At 52.7% G+C, this 15,221-nt stretch overlaps 1 pseudogene; it reads right to left on the minus strand.

The window, feature by feature from the left end:
- Positions 1–14,992, minus strand: part of LOC134414024 (zinc finger protein 850-like) — a 93,059-nt pseudogene extending 78,067 nt beyond the window's left edge.
- Between the last annotated feature and the right edge of the window lie 229 nt (positions 14,993–15,221).

A 15,221-nucleotide genomic window follows, 5' to 3' on the forward strand; every position in this document is an offset into this window, starting at 1 on the left:
GGTACCTCAACAACTGAAGTGGTTAAACGTTTCCAGGTGCAACGGGCTGAGTTAAGGAAGTTACTGCTATGGTGTTTTATGTTGAATTAGATGTTTTATTAAATCTTTTTCGAAAGTTTCTTGATTTTCTGTACTTTGCCAGTAAAATTTTGTGTCATTTTGACCTCTTGAGAATATATGGTTGGTGTTTCTCCTGTGCACCAAACTCCAGTAAAGGAACCTTTGGTTATTGTGAGAAACGACTGCTGACTTTGAAAATTTTAAAAGGTTTATTCAACCTTAACATAAATGACAAGAAAAGGACTCAATAAGGAAGAACAGGCCTGGGAGCTTCCATCGTGCCTGCCTACCACGTGCCTGGCTCATCCTCAAGATGGACACTCCGCCTTTTATACCCCAAGTATTGAATCAGCCAACCCTGGCTCCTCCCACAGTCTGTCAGTCAACTCTTCTTTGCTGTTTATTGGTGGAGTCTGCTTTCTTGCAGCTTGATTGGAGGGTCAGGTCGTGTCATGCCACGCCCCCTCCCCGAGGAACAAGCTTTTGTACTCACCTACTTTCCACCTGTCCTGGATGGCTCAGGCTGTCTGATGGTAACAATAGGGGGAAAGGGGACTGTGGGGAGAACAGAGGACATCTAAACAACAGCCTGCAATAACGTAATCACACATCAATAAAGCTTCTCTTAATATTGACACAGTATTCATCCCTTAATTGCAAGAGCCAATCATCTCATTAGCCATCTGTAAGACAAAGGGACTAAAATCACTGTTAAAAGGCTTGGTTCAACCTAAAATTACCCAAAGAGGCCTAAAATCCAACCATACAGGCCTAAAATCATCCAAAGTGATCTAAAATCCACCTTAAAACTGCCCAGTTTATCCTAAAACCACTCAAACAGACCCAAACCCCACCCAAATGGGTTTATATCATCCAAAGGGGTCTAAAATCCACCCTCAACCCTCCAGATTTGGCATAAAATCAGCCAAAGGGGCATAAGATCCACCCCAAAAGGCTTGAAATCACTGTAAGGGATCTGAAACCCACCCTAAACCTGCCCAGTTTGGCCTAAAATCACCCAATTGGACCTAAATTCTCCAGGACCAACACCAAACACAGCAGCAGAACCGGCACCAGCAGCAAGACTGAGACCAACACAGGAACTGGGATTGGCAGCGCTACAGGACCGGCACCGGGACTAGGACTGAGACCCAGACCAGAACCAGCACCAGAACTGCCACTGGGACAAAGCCTGACACTGGGACCTGCAACAGGAGCGCTTTGGAACTGGGACTGGCACTGGCAGCGCTCCAGGACTGGGATCAGGAACAAGACTGGAACCCAGCACTTGCACTGGGACTGCTCTGGGACCAGGACCAGGACCGAGACCGGGAGCCCACCAGGACTGAGACCGAGACCGTCACTGGAACCAGCACTGAGACCGGCAGCGCTCTGGGACCAGGACCGAGACTGAGATTGGCAGTGGGAGCACTCCAGGACCAAGACTGGCACCAGCAGCAGCACTGGGTCCAGAACTGCTCTGAGACCGAGACAGAGACCGGGACCGGCACCACTGTGCGATTGAGATTGACACGAGAACCAGAATCAGCACTGGGAGTGCTCCGGGACTGAGACAGAGACCGAGGCTGGCACCGGGACCAGGATCAGCGCCAGGATGACTCTGAGATTGGCAAAAGGATTGGAAATGGGATTAGAAATGGGATTGGAATTGGGATCCCTCCTGAAACTCTGCATTTGTTCCAGGGAGCTTTGGCTGCACCCCCAGGCAGGGTGGGACCCCCTTGGTTTACATCGATCTGGTGCAGCATCCTGGTCCGTATGATCGAATTTGTATGATCCCAGTCTCTGCTCCTAATCCCTATGGTCCCAGCCTGTGAAATCCTGGTCCACGTGATCCCAGTCTGTATGGTCCTGCACAGCACACACTCCAAGGACCTGGAATTCCATTTCCCAGTCAGGAAAAGATATTCCTGCCCTTGAAGGCAAAGCTCTTATGAAGGGGCCAAAAGCCAAGTGGAGCAAGATCCTACAGTGACATTTCACTGCCAGCCTTCAGAACTTCACCCATGGCTGTTGTAGCTCTTGCACTGGGAACTGAATCAGGGCAGGGTCTTTGGTGGCAGCTGCCCTGGCTCAAGGGAGGCACTGAGAGAGAAAAAGAGCAGGCAAAGGGAGGCAGGAGAGAAAGGAGGACACAAAAACAATCAGCTTAGAAGGTGGCACTCTGCCAATAGAACTGCAACTGACTAAAAATGAAAGGGACAGAAATCAGTAACTCTGAAAGTTTTATTTGCTATCAAATACATCCCAACCAACCAGCCCCACACAATCCCCATCCCATCGCTCCAAATTGGGATCCCACTTCTCCCAATCTCCTTCCCACCCCATCTCACCATGCCATCGGTGGAATCAAGTGAGTTTGGCATGGGATTGAGTTTATTTTAAGGTGGGAACAAGCTATTTTGATGTGGGATTGAGCCCATATGAATTAAAATTCAGTTGTTTAACACTACTACAAAAGTGTGTAAGCTGGATCAATAAATCGGAGTTCGATTTATTGATCCAGCTTACACACTTTTATAGTAGTGTTAATTAAGTTCATACATATTGCAAAACCCGAGCTCATTATTGGCTACAGATTACACACCAACCCCTCCCTTTGTTGTCAAGATCTGTGGTTTCTTGTTGAGACTAACATTTGTTTTTCTCATCCTGTTGTTGACTTGTTATTGACTGTTCTCAAGGCCTCTGTGTTTTCCATCATGTTTTTTCTCATCACTTTACTCAAGGACATGGTGTTTATTGTTTAAGGAAAAAGCCCGAGAACTTGCTGCTTACAGCTGCCTTTTACTTTTTAACCAGCTGTATATTTTCATGGCCCCTCTATAAGCCATGTCTGAACAAAATTCTGCAACAGTTGTTTACAGAGGGATTCAGTTGTTTTGAGGTGACCCTCTTGGCTTTTGGAGCGCAAAGAGATGGAAAACACTGCCCAAAATCCCCCCAGAGAACCCACAAATCCTCCAGAATATTGTCCCTAAACCATCAATTCTCCCTTAAAAACCTCTGAAATTGTGGAACTTTAGACATCTTTGATCAATTTCTTTCATTTAATAGCAGCCTGTTTTGGCTGTTTTTAAGGGATGAAGATGAAGCAAAAGAAAATTGAGGCCAAACCAAAAGGAGAGAAGCAGCCAGGTGTGTTCCCAGCATGGATCACAAGGAACGTAAGTGACCAGGGCGGTGGCCAAAGTGCCTCCTCCAGTGCGGGATGGAGCAAAAGCAGCGCACGAAGCTCTCACACTCGGGGCACTCGCAGGGCTTCCCTTAGTGGTGACTCCGTTGGTGTTGGGGCAAGTGAGAGCTCTGTGAGAAGCTCTTCCCACACTGGGGACACCCGTAGGGCCTCTCCCCTGTGTGACTCTGATAGTGTCGGAGGAGATGGGAGCTGGCCTGAAACCCCTTCCCACACTTGGAACACTCGTAGGGCCTCTCCCCAGTGTGTATCCTCTGGTGCTGGATCAGCTCAGAGCTCCACCTGAAGCTCTTCCCGCACTCCACGCACGTATGGGGCTTCTCCCCATCATGGAGCACCAGCTCCGAGCTCTGGCTCCATCTCCAGCCGCCTTCCCAGCCCAGGCTGGCTCTTTCCCCCTCAGATCGGCACCAGCTGCATTTGCAGCCCCTCCTCGTGCGGCATCTCCGGGGCTTGTCCTCCCCGTTGGCATCCTGCGCCATGGAGCCGCTCAAAACAGCCTCTGCCACCAGGTTCTGCTGCAGGCGTTTGTCCTCCCTGCTCTCCATGCTCAGCTCCTGCTCTGGGCGGGGAAGGATAAGGACAGGATGGGATTTGCCTCCGTGCCACAGGCAAGGGCAAGGAGATTCCCCCAGGGCTATGCTGCAGCCGGGGGCCGTGCTGGGCTGGGAGATGGAGAAGCACAGAGAGGGAAAGGTGCACTGACTTCCTCCTCACCTGCCTCAGTGTCCGTGGGCATCTTCCTGTTCCTCACAACCTGCCAAGGGTTGGCAATGGGAAATCCTGGTTTGGGGAAAACAAGGGATGAGCACGGTGAGTTTGAAGGTCCCTCTGCACCAGTCCATCTCTACAAGTCACTGGCCATCTGGGCTCCAGAAAACTTCCCAAACACCAAGATTCAGCCCTGAAAAAGCCTCCCAGGTCCCTCGCCTCCGGTGTTGCAGTGTTCCCCCCTGTCCCAGCTGCTGGGTTGGGGGTCCCCCTTCTCCTCAGTGCCCGCCCTGCCCAGGCTGCTGGGAGACCCAGCGATCCCAAAAGTTCCCTCTTTTCTATCTCCCCACTTTGGGATGCCGGGGCTTTTTGGTCTTCCGGGCTCCCTTCTCCCCTAATTCTCTGCTCTGGGCTGCAGCGGCTCCAAGGAGTCCTCCCTGCCCCTCTCCAGGCTCTTGAGGCTCCCGCCAATGGCAGCGCTCCCCCCTCTCTGGGCTCCCCACTTTGGGCTCCTGGGGGACACAGGGCTTTGCTCCTCCAGGCTGCCTCTGCCGGCACCGCCACCGGCACCCCCCGATGTCCCCCCGAGGGGCCTTTTCCGCTCAGCCTTGGACTGCTTCATTCTCCAAACATCCCCCCAAAATCCCCACCCAGGGACCCCCCGGGATGTCTGGGCCTGGCTCCCCCTCCCTGCTCACCGGCGCAACGGGGGATGGTGATGATCCCACAGGTGGGGGCTGCGAATTCAGGCAGGGCTGCAATGCGGTTCCATCTGCTCAGCCTTGACCAGCCTTTGTCCCTCCTCTTCCTCCCGCTCCTCCTGTTCCATCCCCTCTCCTCCTCCTTCTCCCTCACCGCACCTCCTTCTCCTCTTCCATCCCTCCTCCCCCTCCTCTTTCCCCATCTCCTTCTCCTCCTTTGTCCCTCCCTTTCCCTCCCTCCTCCTCCTCCTTCCTGACCCTCCCTCCTTCTCCTCCTTCTTCCCTCCCATTTTACCCCTCCTCCTCCTCCTCCTGCTCCTCCCTAACCCCACCTACTCCTCTTTTTTCCATCCTTTCTCCATCTCCGTTATCCCTCCTCTTCCATGCCATCCCTGTATTTCCAGTCCCGGTCCATGCGATCCCAGTTTGGTGGGATCCCAGTCCATAGAATCTCAGACCAGTTTATCCCAGTGTGTATGGCCCGGATCCATATGGTCCCAGTCTGTGCAGTCCCAGTCTATAGGATCCCATTTCACAGGGTTCCAGTTTATACAGTCCCAATCCCTATTTGGTGCCATTCCAGTTTATCCCAGTCCAGTTTATCCTTTTCCATAGGATCCCAGTGCAGGCTATCCCAGTCCAGTTTATCCCAGTCCATAGGATCCCAGTTCCATATAATCCCAGTCCATAGGATCCGTCTGGGCTATCCCATTCCAGTTTGTCCCAGTGCATAGGATTCCAGTCTCTCAGGCATCCGCTGAGTAGGGAACTGGGATAACTGGGGGGCACAGGATAGCAGGGTGGGGGGGAACTGGGAAAACGGGGGAAACTGGGATAAAAGGAAAAATGGGATGAGGGGGAACTGGGATAATGTGGGGGACTGGGATAATGGGGGGAACTGGGAGAGTGGGATAATGGGGAACTGGGATAATGGGAATTCCGGGATAACAGAAATTCCAGGATAATGGGAATTCTGGGATCAAGGGGAAATTTGGGATAACAGGAATTCCAGTCTAACAGAAATTCCAGATCAATGGGAAATTTGGGATAACAAGAATTTTGGGATAATGGGGAAATTTGGGATAATGGGAAATTTGGGATAATGAGAATTTTGGGATAACAGAAATTCCAGAATTATGGGAATTTTTGGATAATGAGGAAATTCGGGATAGTACATATGATCCCAGTCCCTATTTGATCCCAGTCCCTATTTGATCCCAATCCATTTGATCCCAATCCATTTGATCCCAATCCATATCTGATGCCAGTCTTCTATTGCTCAGGATACATTCCAAAAGTCTGGAATTCCAGCTCCCAGAAAGGAAAAGATGTTCCCGCCCTTGAAGGGAAATGGAACAAAATCCTAAAGAGACATTTCCCTGCCAGCCTTCAGGACTTCAGCTCCTGGGACTGGGAATTAAAATAATATTTGGGAAATAAAATAATAAATAATATGGGGAGGGTCTTTGGTGGCAGAGGGGTCAATTAAAACAGGGCAGAGGTCAATTATATCAGGGATGGAGTCAATTGAATCAGGGCAGAATCCTTGGTGGTCACTGGGGCAATAATTCAAAGGAGGGTATTTGGTGGTCCCTGAGGCAATTAAATATAGGGAGGGTCTCTGGGGGTGCCTGGGTCAATTAAATCAGGGGAGGATCTGTGGTGGTCCCTGGGTCAAGGGAGACACTGAGAGAGAAACAGAGCAAGCAAAGAGAGGCAGGAGAGAACAGGGGACACAAACACAATGAGCTGAGAAGGCAGCACTCTGCAAACAGAACTGCAACGGACTGAACATGAACAGGAGAGAAATCAGTAAGTCTGAGAATTTTGTTTGCTATCAAATGCATCCTACACACCCAGCTCCACACAATCCTCATCCTACCACTCTAACTGAGATCCCACTTCTCCCAATCTCCTCCCAGCCCCATCTTACTTAGGTGGCTGAGGAATCAAGTGAGTTTGGTACGGCACTGAGTTTATTTGAGGTGGGATTGAGCCCTTTTGGGTAAGATTGAGTTGTTTTCACTGGGATTTCAGTGGTTTTTAGGTGACAGATCCATCTCTCTTGACTTTTGGAGTGCAAAGAGATAGAGAAGCTAGAAACATTAGGGCCAAAACAAAAGTAAAAGCTGCCAGGTGTGTTGCCAACATGGATCACAGGGAATGTGAGTGACCAGGGCTGTGCCCAAAGTGCCTTCTCCAGTGGGGGATGGAGCTGGAGCAGCGCATGAAGCTCTGCCCGCACTCAGGGCACCTGCAGGGCTTCCCTTACCGGTGCCTCCGTTGGTGTCGGGTCAAGTCAGAGCTGCTGGAGAAGCTCTTCCCACACTGAGGACACTCGTAGGGCCTCTCCCCAGTGTGGATGCGCCGATGCTTGACGAGGGTGGAGTTGTGCTTGAATCCCTTCCCGCACTCGGGGCAGCGGAAGGGCCTCTCCTCTGTGTGAATCCGATAGTGCTGGAGGAGGTGGGAGCTGGTCTGAAACCTCTTCCTGCATTTATCACACTCATAGGGCCTCTCCCCAGTGTGGATGCGCCTGTGTCTGACGAGGGTGGAGTTCCACCTGAATCCCTTCCCACAGTCGGGGCATTGGAAGGGCCTCTCCTCTGTGTGACTCTGATAGTGTCGGAGGAGATGGGAGCTGGTCTGAAACCCCTTCCCACACTTGGAACACTCGTAGGGCCTCTCCCCAGTGTGGGTCCTCTGGTGCGAGATCAGGTGGGAGCGCTGGCTGAAGCTCTGTCCACACTCTCCGCACTCGAAGGGCCGTTCTCCAGTGTGGATCCTCTGGTGCTTGATCAGGCTGGAGCTCCCACAGAAGCTCTTCCCACACTCCCCACACTCATAGGGCTTCTCCCCAGTGTGGATTCTCTGGTGCTTGATCAGGTTGGAGCTCAGGCTGAAGCTCTTCCCACACTCCCCACACTCATAGGGCTTCTCCCCAGTGTGGGTCCTCTGGTGCAGGATCAGGTCACAGTTCCACCTGAAGTTCTTTCCACACTCCACGCACGTATGGGGCTTCTTCCCATCATGGAGCTGCTCATGGAGCACCTGCTCCGAGCTCTGGCTCCATCTCTGTCCGCCTTCCCGGCCCAGGCTGGCTCTTTCCCCCTCAGATCCCCACCAGCTGCGTTTGCAGCCCCTCCTCGTGCAGCATCTCCGGGGCTTTTCCTCCCCGTTGGCTTCCTGCGCCGTGGAGCCGCTCAAAATGGCCTCTGCCACCAGGTTCTGCCACGGGCATTTGTCCTCCCTGCTCTCCATGCTCAGCTCCTGCTCTGGGGGAGGAAGGACAAGGACAGGATGGGATTTGCCTCCATGCCACAGGCAAGGGCAAGGAGATTCCCCCAGGGCTGAGCTGCAGCTGGGGCTGTGCTGGGCTGGGAGATGGAGCAGCACAGAGGGGAAAGGGGCACTGACTTCCTCCTCACCTGCCTCAGTGTCCCGGGGCATCTTCCTCTTCCTTGCAGCATCCCAGGGGTTGGCAATGGGAAATCCTGGTTTGGGGAAAACAAGGGATGAGCACGTTTGTAGGAGCATTGAGGGGTAGGATGGTCGGGACGGACGGAGACGAGAGATCTCTGAAGCCAGGTCGTGGAACTTGCGGTTTATTGCAAAGGGCCTGGGTGCAAGGCCCTGCTTGGAGCTGCCAGCCACAGGTCGGAGCAGGCCCGAGAGAAGAGAGGGGTAGAGAGGATGAGAGGGTGAGAGAGTAAGAGGGGAAGAGCGTAAGAGAGTAAGCTTCCCATTACAATACAATAAATCTTCTCTGTTGAATATTCTATTTCTCACTATCAAATCTAGTACAAGATACAAATCTTAGAGCATTTACATACAGCCTGTAAGAATCATTACATCATGATACTGTGTTACATTTTAAACCCTAAAATCACCGCTTTGGACTCCTTCTGCTGAGCTAGTAGGGTCTGCTCAGACCCTTGGGTCTGTCTGCACGCAGAGGGAATTGTTTCAACAAAAGGGGATTACCTTTAGTCAGGCCACACCATTGTTTTCCAGTTGTTCACTAAGGTATTTCAAAGCTTGCCTCCATCTCAATCTTGCTTAGAGTTTCAATATTCTCAAATTCTTTTGCCAGACAATCATATTTATGAGGCTTTTCTGTTTCATCTTCCCCAACACATGTTCAGTTTGAATGTCCCTCTGCCCGAGTCCGTCTCTACAAGTCACTGGCCACGTGGGCTCCATAAAAACCTCCCAAACACCAAGATTCAGCCTAGGAAAAGCCTCCCAGGAGTTCCCTGTCCCTGGTCCCTCCCCTTTGGTGTTCGGGGGTTCCCCCCTGTCCCATCTGCTGGGATCACGCTTGGATTGGGGGTCCCCCTTCTCCTCGGTGCCCGCCCTGCCCAGGCTGCTGGCAGTCCCAGCAATGCCAAAAGCTCCCCCCTCTTGGCTCTCCCCATTTCGGGATGCCGGGGCTGTTTGGGCTCCCGGGCTCCCTTCTCCCCTCATTCTCTGCTCGGGGCTGCACCGGCTGCAAGGAGTCCCCCCTGCCCCTCTCCAGGCTCTTGAGGCTCCCGCCCATGGCGGCGCTCCCCCTCTCTGGGCTCCCCACTTTGGGCTCCTGGGGCACACAGGGCTCTGCTCCTCCAGGCTGCCTCTGCCGGCAGCCGCCACCGGCACCTCCCGATGTCCCCCCGAGGGGCCTTTTCCGCTCAGCCTTGGACTGCTTCATTCTCCAAACATCCCCCCAAAAACCCAACCCAGGGACCCCCTGGGATGTCTGGGCCGGGCTCCCCCTCCCCGCTCACCGGCGCGACGGGGGCGGGGGGGCGATGATCCCACGGGTGGGGGCTGCGAATTCAGGCAGGGCTGCAACGCGGCTCCATCTGCTCAGCCTTGATCAGCCTTGATCAGCCTTGATCAGCCTTGATCAGCCTCTTCCTCCCGCTCGTCCTCTGTCTTATCCCCACCTCCTTCTCCTCCTCCATCCCTCCTCCCTCTCCTCCTCCCCTGTAACCCCGCCTCCTTCCCTCCTCTTTCTCCTCCAGCTCCTGCTCTTCCATCCCCCCTCCCGCTCCTCTGTGTTATACCCACCTCCTTCTCCTCTTCCATCCTGCCCCTTCCATTCCTTCTCCTCCTCCTCCTCCCCTACCCCTCCTCCTCCTCCCCCTTCATCCCTGCCCTTCCCTCCCTCCTCCTCCTCCCCCAGCAGCAGCCACAGCCTCGGTGCCCCTTCCTGCAGCCCTCGCAGCCCGCGGCAGGAGCAGGGATGGAGCCGGGACAGGTCGGGATGGGCAGCGCGGGGCTCTCGGCTGCTCCCAGCCACTGCGGGCGGGGGGAGCCCAGCCCAGGCCAAACGAGAGGCAAACTGGGCACACTGGGGGCTGCACATCCAAACTGGGCCTTGCTGGGGACCCTGCCTGGCTACTGCCAGCCCTTGGGGCTCCTCTCGGCACATCCGCCAGGGGAGAACGCACACAGGGCTGGGGGATCCCAGCAGTGGCAGCACTGACAGCACTGGGCTGGACTGGGATCATACTGGGAGTGACTGGGACTGTACTGGCTTCGTACTGGGATCATACTGGGATCGTACTGGGAGTGACTGGGACTCTACTGGCTTTGTACTGGGATCATACTGGGATCGTACCGGGAGTGACTGGGACTGTATTTGCTATGTACTGACATCATGCTGGGATCATAGTGCCATGTCAGGCCAGACTGTGATCGCACTGATGGAGACTGGGATCATACTGGGATCATACTGGGAGTGAGCAGGAGCCTGCAGGGAGCAATTGTGACCATGTTATGGAGAAATGGGATAAACTGGGAGTAACAGGGATGGTGCTGAGTGTGACTGGGAATAGCTGTGAGTAACTGGGAACATGCTAGGAGCAACTGGGAGGAACTGGGAGTGACTGGGTGCATGCTGGTGGTGATTGGAAACTGCTGGACTTCAACTGGGATGAACTGGGATAATGCTGGATGTGAGTGCCACTACACTGAGGCTGACTGGGAGTGCTGGTGAGCAAATGGGATCATACTGGAAGGAACTGGAAGAACGGTGGAGGAAACTGGGGTACACTGGGAGATACTGGGAGTGACTGGAACAAAAGTGAGGGTGAAAGAGAGCAACTGGAACCATGTGGAGCACAACCGGTTCATACTGGCAGGGACTGGGAGCACACTGGGCTCATCTTTGGATCATACTGGGAGGGACTGGACTAATACTGGGAGTGTCTGAGAGCGACTGGGAACACACCCTGCACATCATCCCCCATGCTGGGCCTGACTGGGAGCAACTGGGAGCATGCTGGGAGCAAATGGCATCATACTGGGACTGACTGGGCTGATCCAGGAAGCAACTGGAACCATGCTGGATGCAGCTGGGACCATACTGGGAGAGACTGGAAGCAACTGGGATTATACTGGGACCACACTGGGAGAGCAGGCATGTGACTGGATGAAACTGGAGCTTACTGGGATGATACAGGGGTTGAAAGGGAGCAACTGGGATCACACTTTGGGCTACTGGGAGCAACGGAGGGAAACTGGGACGATGCTGCAAGCAAACTGGAGAAACTGGGAAGGACTGGATGCATGCTGGAGGCAACTGGGATATACTGGGCATGACTGGGGGATCATTCTGAGAGAACTGACACCTTACTGGGGCCACTGGCAGTGCCTGGAAATGACTACAGACATACTGGGGGGACTGGAACCACACTGGGAACAACTGGGACCATGCTGGGGAGAACGGGGCCCACACTGGGGGCAACTGGGAGTGAGTGGGTATAGTAGGAGTCCTAGTAAAACCTATGTATTGTATAAGTGGCCGTGCCCTGATCCTAATTGTAAATGGGCTGCAGCTGTGATGTCCTTAATTGGGTGGCTGCTGTGGCTAATGAAGATAACTGGGATAAAAGGGAGTGGGGTGGCCGTGCAGGGAGAGTCTTGGAGGAGCCCTGACTGAGAAGCAGGAGCAACACTGCTGTGAAGAGCTGTGTGTGAGAAGAGCACCCTGAAGGTACGGGACTCTAGAAATATAACAACAGCAACAGAAGATAGGACAGCCGAGAGCTGTGGCAGCCTGAGAGCTGGGACTCCAGAAATATAACAACAACAACTGGGACTATGCTGGGAGGGACTGGGATCATCTGGGGAGTAATTGGGACTGGAGCAGGGACAACTGGGTTCAACTGGGACCATACTGGGAGTGTCTGTAACCACAGTGGAGTGATGGAAGCACACAGGGAACAGCTGGGCCTATGCTGGGAGCAACTGGGATCACAGTGGGGGCACTGGCATCAGCGTGGGAGTGACTGGGAGCAACTGGGATTAGACTGCAAGTGACTGGGATCATACTGGGAGTAGACTGCAATCATACTGGGATTACACTGGGAGTGAATGGAACCTGACTGGGGGTTACTGGGAGCAACTGGGCCCATGTTGGGAGGAAAATGTGACACACTGGGAGCAACTGGGATCGGCTGGAAGGTTCTGGAACCATGCTGAGAGGACTGAGACTACAACTGGGACAACTGGGATCATACTGGGAGCAACTGGGGCCATCCTTTGAGCAACAGATGGAAACTGGGATTGTGCTAGAGGAAACTGGGAGCGACTGGGAAAGACTGGGATCATTCTGAGGTAACTAAAACCCACTGGGAGTGTCTCTAACCATACTGGGGGCACTGGAACCACACTGGGAACAGCTGGGATCATGCTGGGAGCACCTGGGACAATGCTGGGGGAAACTGAATCTACCCTGGAGGCAACTGGGCACAACTGGGACCCTGCTGGGAGGGACTGGGACTGTTATTGGGGCAACTGGGATCATAATGGGAGGAACTGGGAACATCCGGAATTATGCTGGGAGCAACTGGGATCACACTGGGATCACAGTGAGAGCAGCTGAGTCCATACTGGGTTACACTGGGATCTCATTGAGAGAGACTGGAATCATACTGAGAGTGACTGGGAGTGGCTGGTTTTGTGGATTTTGGGGGGTTTGAATTTTGGGGGATTTTATTGGCATTTTAAGGGGGAGTTTTTCTGTGGGTGTTTGGGGGTTTATTGAATTTTTGTGGCTTCTTTTGAATTTTGGGGGTTTTACTGAGGTTTTGTTGGGATTTTTTGGGATTCTCAATGATTCTGAGGGTTTTATTGGGATTTTTAGGAGATGTTGGGGCATTTTATTGGCATTGTGGAGCCATTTAGTGGGGTTCATTGGGGTTTTGGGGTCTTTCGGGATTTTTGGTGGGATTTGAGTGGTTTTGTGGGGTTTTTTGTGTGTTGCCAGTATTTCTTTGGATCTTGGGGAAGATTTTGTGGGACTTTTTATGGTTTTGGGGACATTTTTTGGGGATTTGCAGATTTTATTCAGGATTTTTGGGATTTCAAAGGATTTTGTGGGCTTTTATTGGGATTCTATGGTGTTCTAATGAGATTTTGAGAGATTTAATTGGGATTTCATGGGTTTTATTTGGACTTTGGGGTTTTTAAGGAGATTTTGGTGCCTCTCAGCTCTTCCCCACACCAAGGGAATGCCCCAAAAGCCCCCTAAAATTCCATGAAAATCCCACAAAATCCCCCATAATTACAAGAAAACCCTCAATAACCCCAGAGAATCTCTGAAAATCCCAGTGGAACTCACCAAGATTAAAAAATACTCCAAATAATTTCAATAAATCCTTTCTCAAGAAACCCCTCACAACCCCAATGAAAGCCCCCAAAATACAAAAGCCCGAAAATCACGCAATTCTCACCCAGTAATTACATCCCAAAACCTCCAATAATTCCTTTGAAACTGACAATAAAATCCCCCAAAGCCCAAAAAAGTCACCCCGAAATCCCCAAAACCCTCGCAAAATCCCCACAAATCCCCCCAGACTCAGTGGGCCCGTCCTGGATCAGGGCTGTGAGAGGCAAAGCTGTGTTTCGTGTCAGGTACAAACAGGCAAAGTGTGTACTTGCGAATGCGAAATATGTGGACATCAACAATGGGATAGTTGCGAATTCTAAAAATAACTGAGGAAAATAAAGCATGGAAAAAGGCCTTTGAACCTATCTTTTGTTTGCAATTAACCCTAGTTGATTTAGGAGCATTGGAATTAAGGTGTTAAGGATGTTCCTTTTTGCTTGCATTTAATCCATAAAAAGCTCTGCAATAATAACCTTCTGAAGTATAATTTTAGAATATTACTTGTATCCTTGAACCTATAGCTTTGGAATATATATAAAGGAAATATGCTTATCTCATGCCTTATTGAAGCAGAGAAAAACAGCTTGAGAAAGGAAGATGAACATCACCTCAAGGGTTTATGGTTTTGACCAAAGGGAAGCTGGACATCACTGTTATGAGATTTATAGTCTCTGCAATTAAAAGGTGGACACACATCTGGGGAGCTGGACCCCACCAGATGAGATTCGTCTTTCTTCTTTCGGAAACTAGACCATCAACATCTGGGGATACTCCTTTGAGATACATCCTGAGAAATTAAAATCACAATAGTGTATAGAATTGTGGTGTAATAATTTGGAATAAAAATTGCTGATGAGTAAAAGATTAGAAATAGAAACTACTGAAAAAAGCTGATGACTACCCCTATAAATACCTGTAACCATCAATTATCGGCGTACAGTTAGAGAGAAAACTTCCCCCACTGTACCCGGCGCTGTATTGCTCATACTTTACCATATTAAAAAATAAATTGATTGCTGCTTGAATATTGGCCTAGTCACGCTTCATATTCATAACAGGGGGCACCGGCCGGTGGAACAGGAGCCACTTCAGGGGGCCCACGGAGCTTTTTGGGGAGGGGGCACCATGGGTGACCCCCAAAAACCGGGGGGTGGGAACCCCTGCTGTGCCCCCTCCCCCCGAAACCCCCAGACCCCGGTTCAGGGTGGGCCTGGGACCCCCGGGACCCCCAAATCTCCCCCGGGACCCCTCCAGGAATCCCAAACCGCCCAGAGCTCCCCCAGGGTTGGCCCAGGACCACCCTGGACACCAAAACCTCCCCAGGACTCTCAGACCCCCACATTTCCCCCCAAAATTCACCCCAGACCCACCTGAGACCCCCCCCGCAAATCCATCAGACTGCCCCAAATCCCCCTCAGACTCCTCAATTTCCCCCAAAACCCTATGAAATCCGCTCAGACTCCCCCAAATTTCTCCCCGGACCAACCTCGCAACCCCCCAGTTCCTCTCACAATCCCCCAAAATGCCCTCAGACCCTCCCACTTCCCCTCAGATCCCCCTAAACCCACCTGAGAACAATCCAGACTCGCTCAAGCTTCCCCCCGCCTCCGCCGCGTGCGCCGGCTCCCCCAGCCAAGAGCGGCGCGTCCCGCCGAACTAATCAATCACCGCCCTGCACGGCCCCGAACCAACGAATCACAGCGCAGCTCCCCTCAGCAAGGCCCGCCTCCCCGGCGCCGGCCCAGCCAATCAGAGGCGAGACGGAAGCGGCCCTCCGTTCCCCACCGCGGCCGCGACCCGCCGGGCTTGGGACAGGAGCGGGAGGGGCCTGAGAGGGGATCGGGGGGGGGGGGCGGGGGAGGGTCCGGGGGGG

This window comes from Melospiza melodia, unplaced genomic scaffold (assembly GCF_035770615.1).
Source record: "Melospiza melodia melodia isolate bMelMel2 unplaced genomic scaffold, bMelMel2.pri scaffold_91, whole genome shotgun sequence".
NCBI lineage: Eukaryota > Metazoa > Chordata > Aves > Passeriformes > Passerellidae > Melospiza > Melospiza melodia.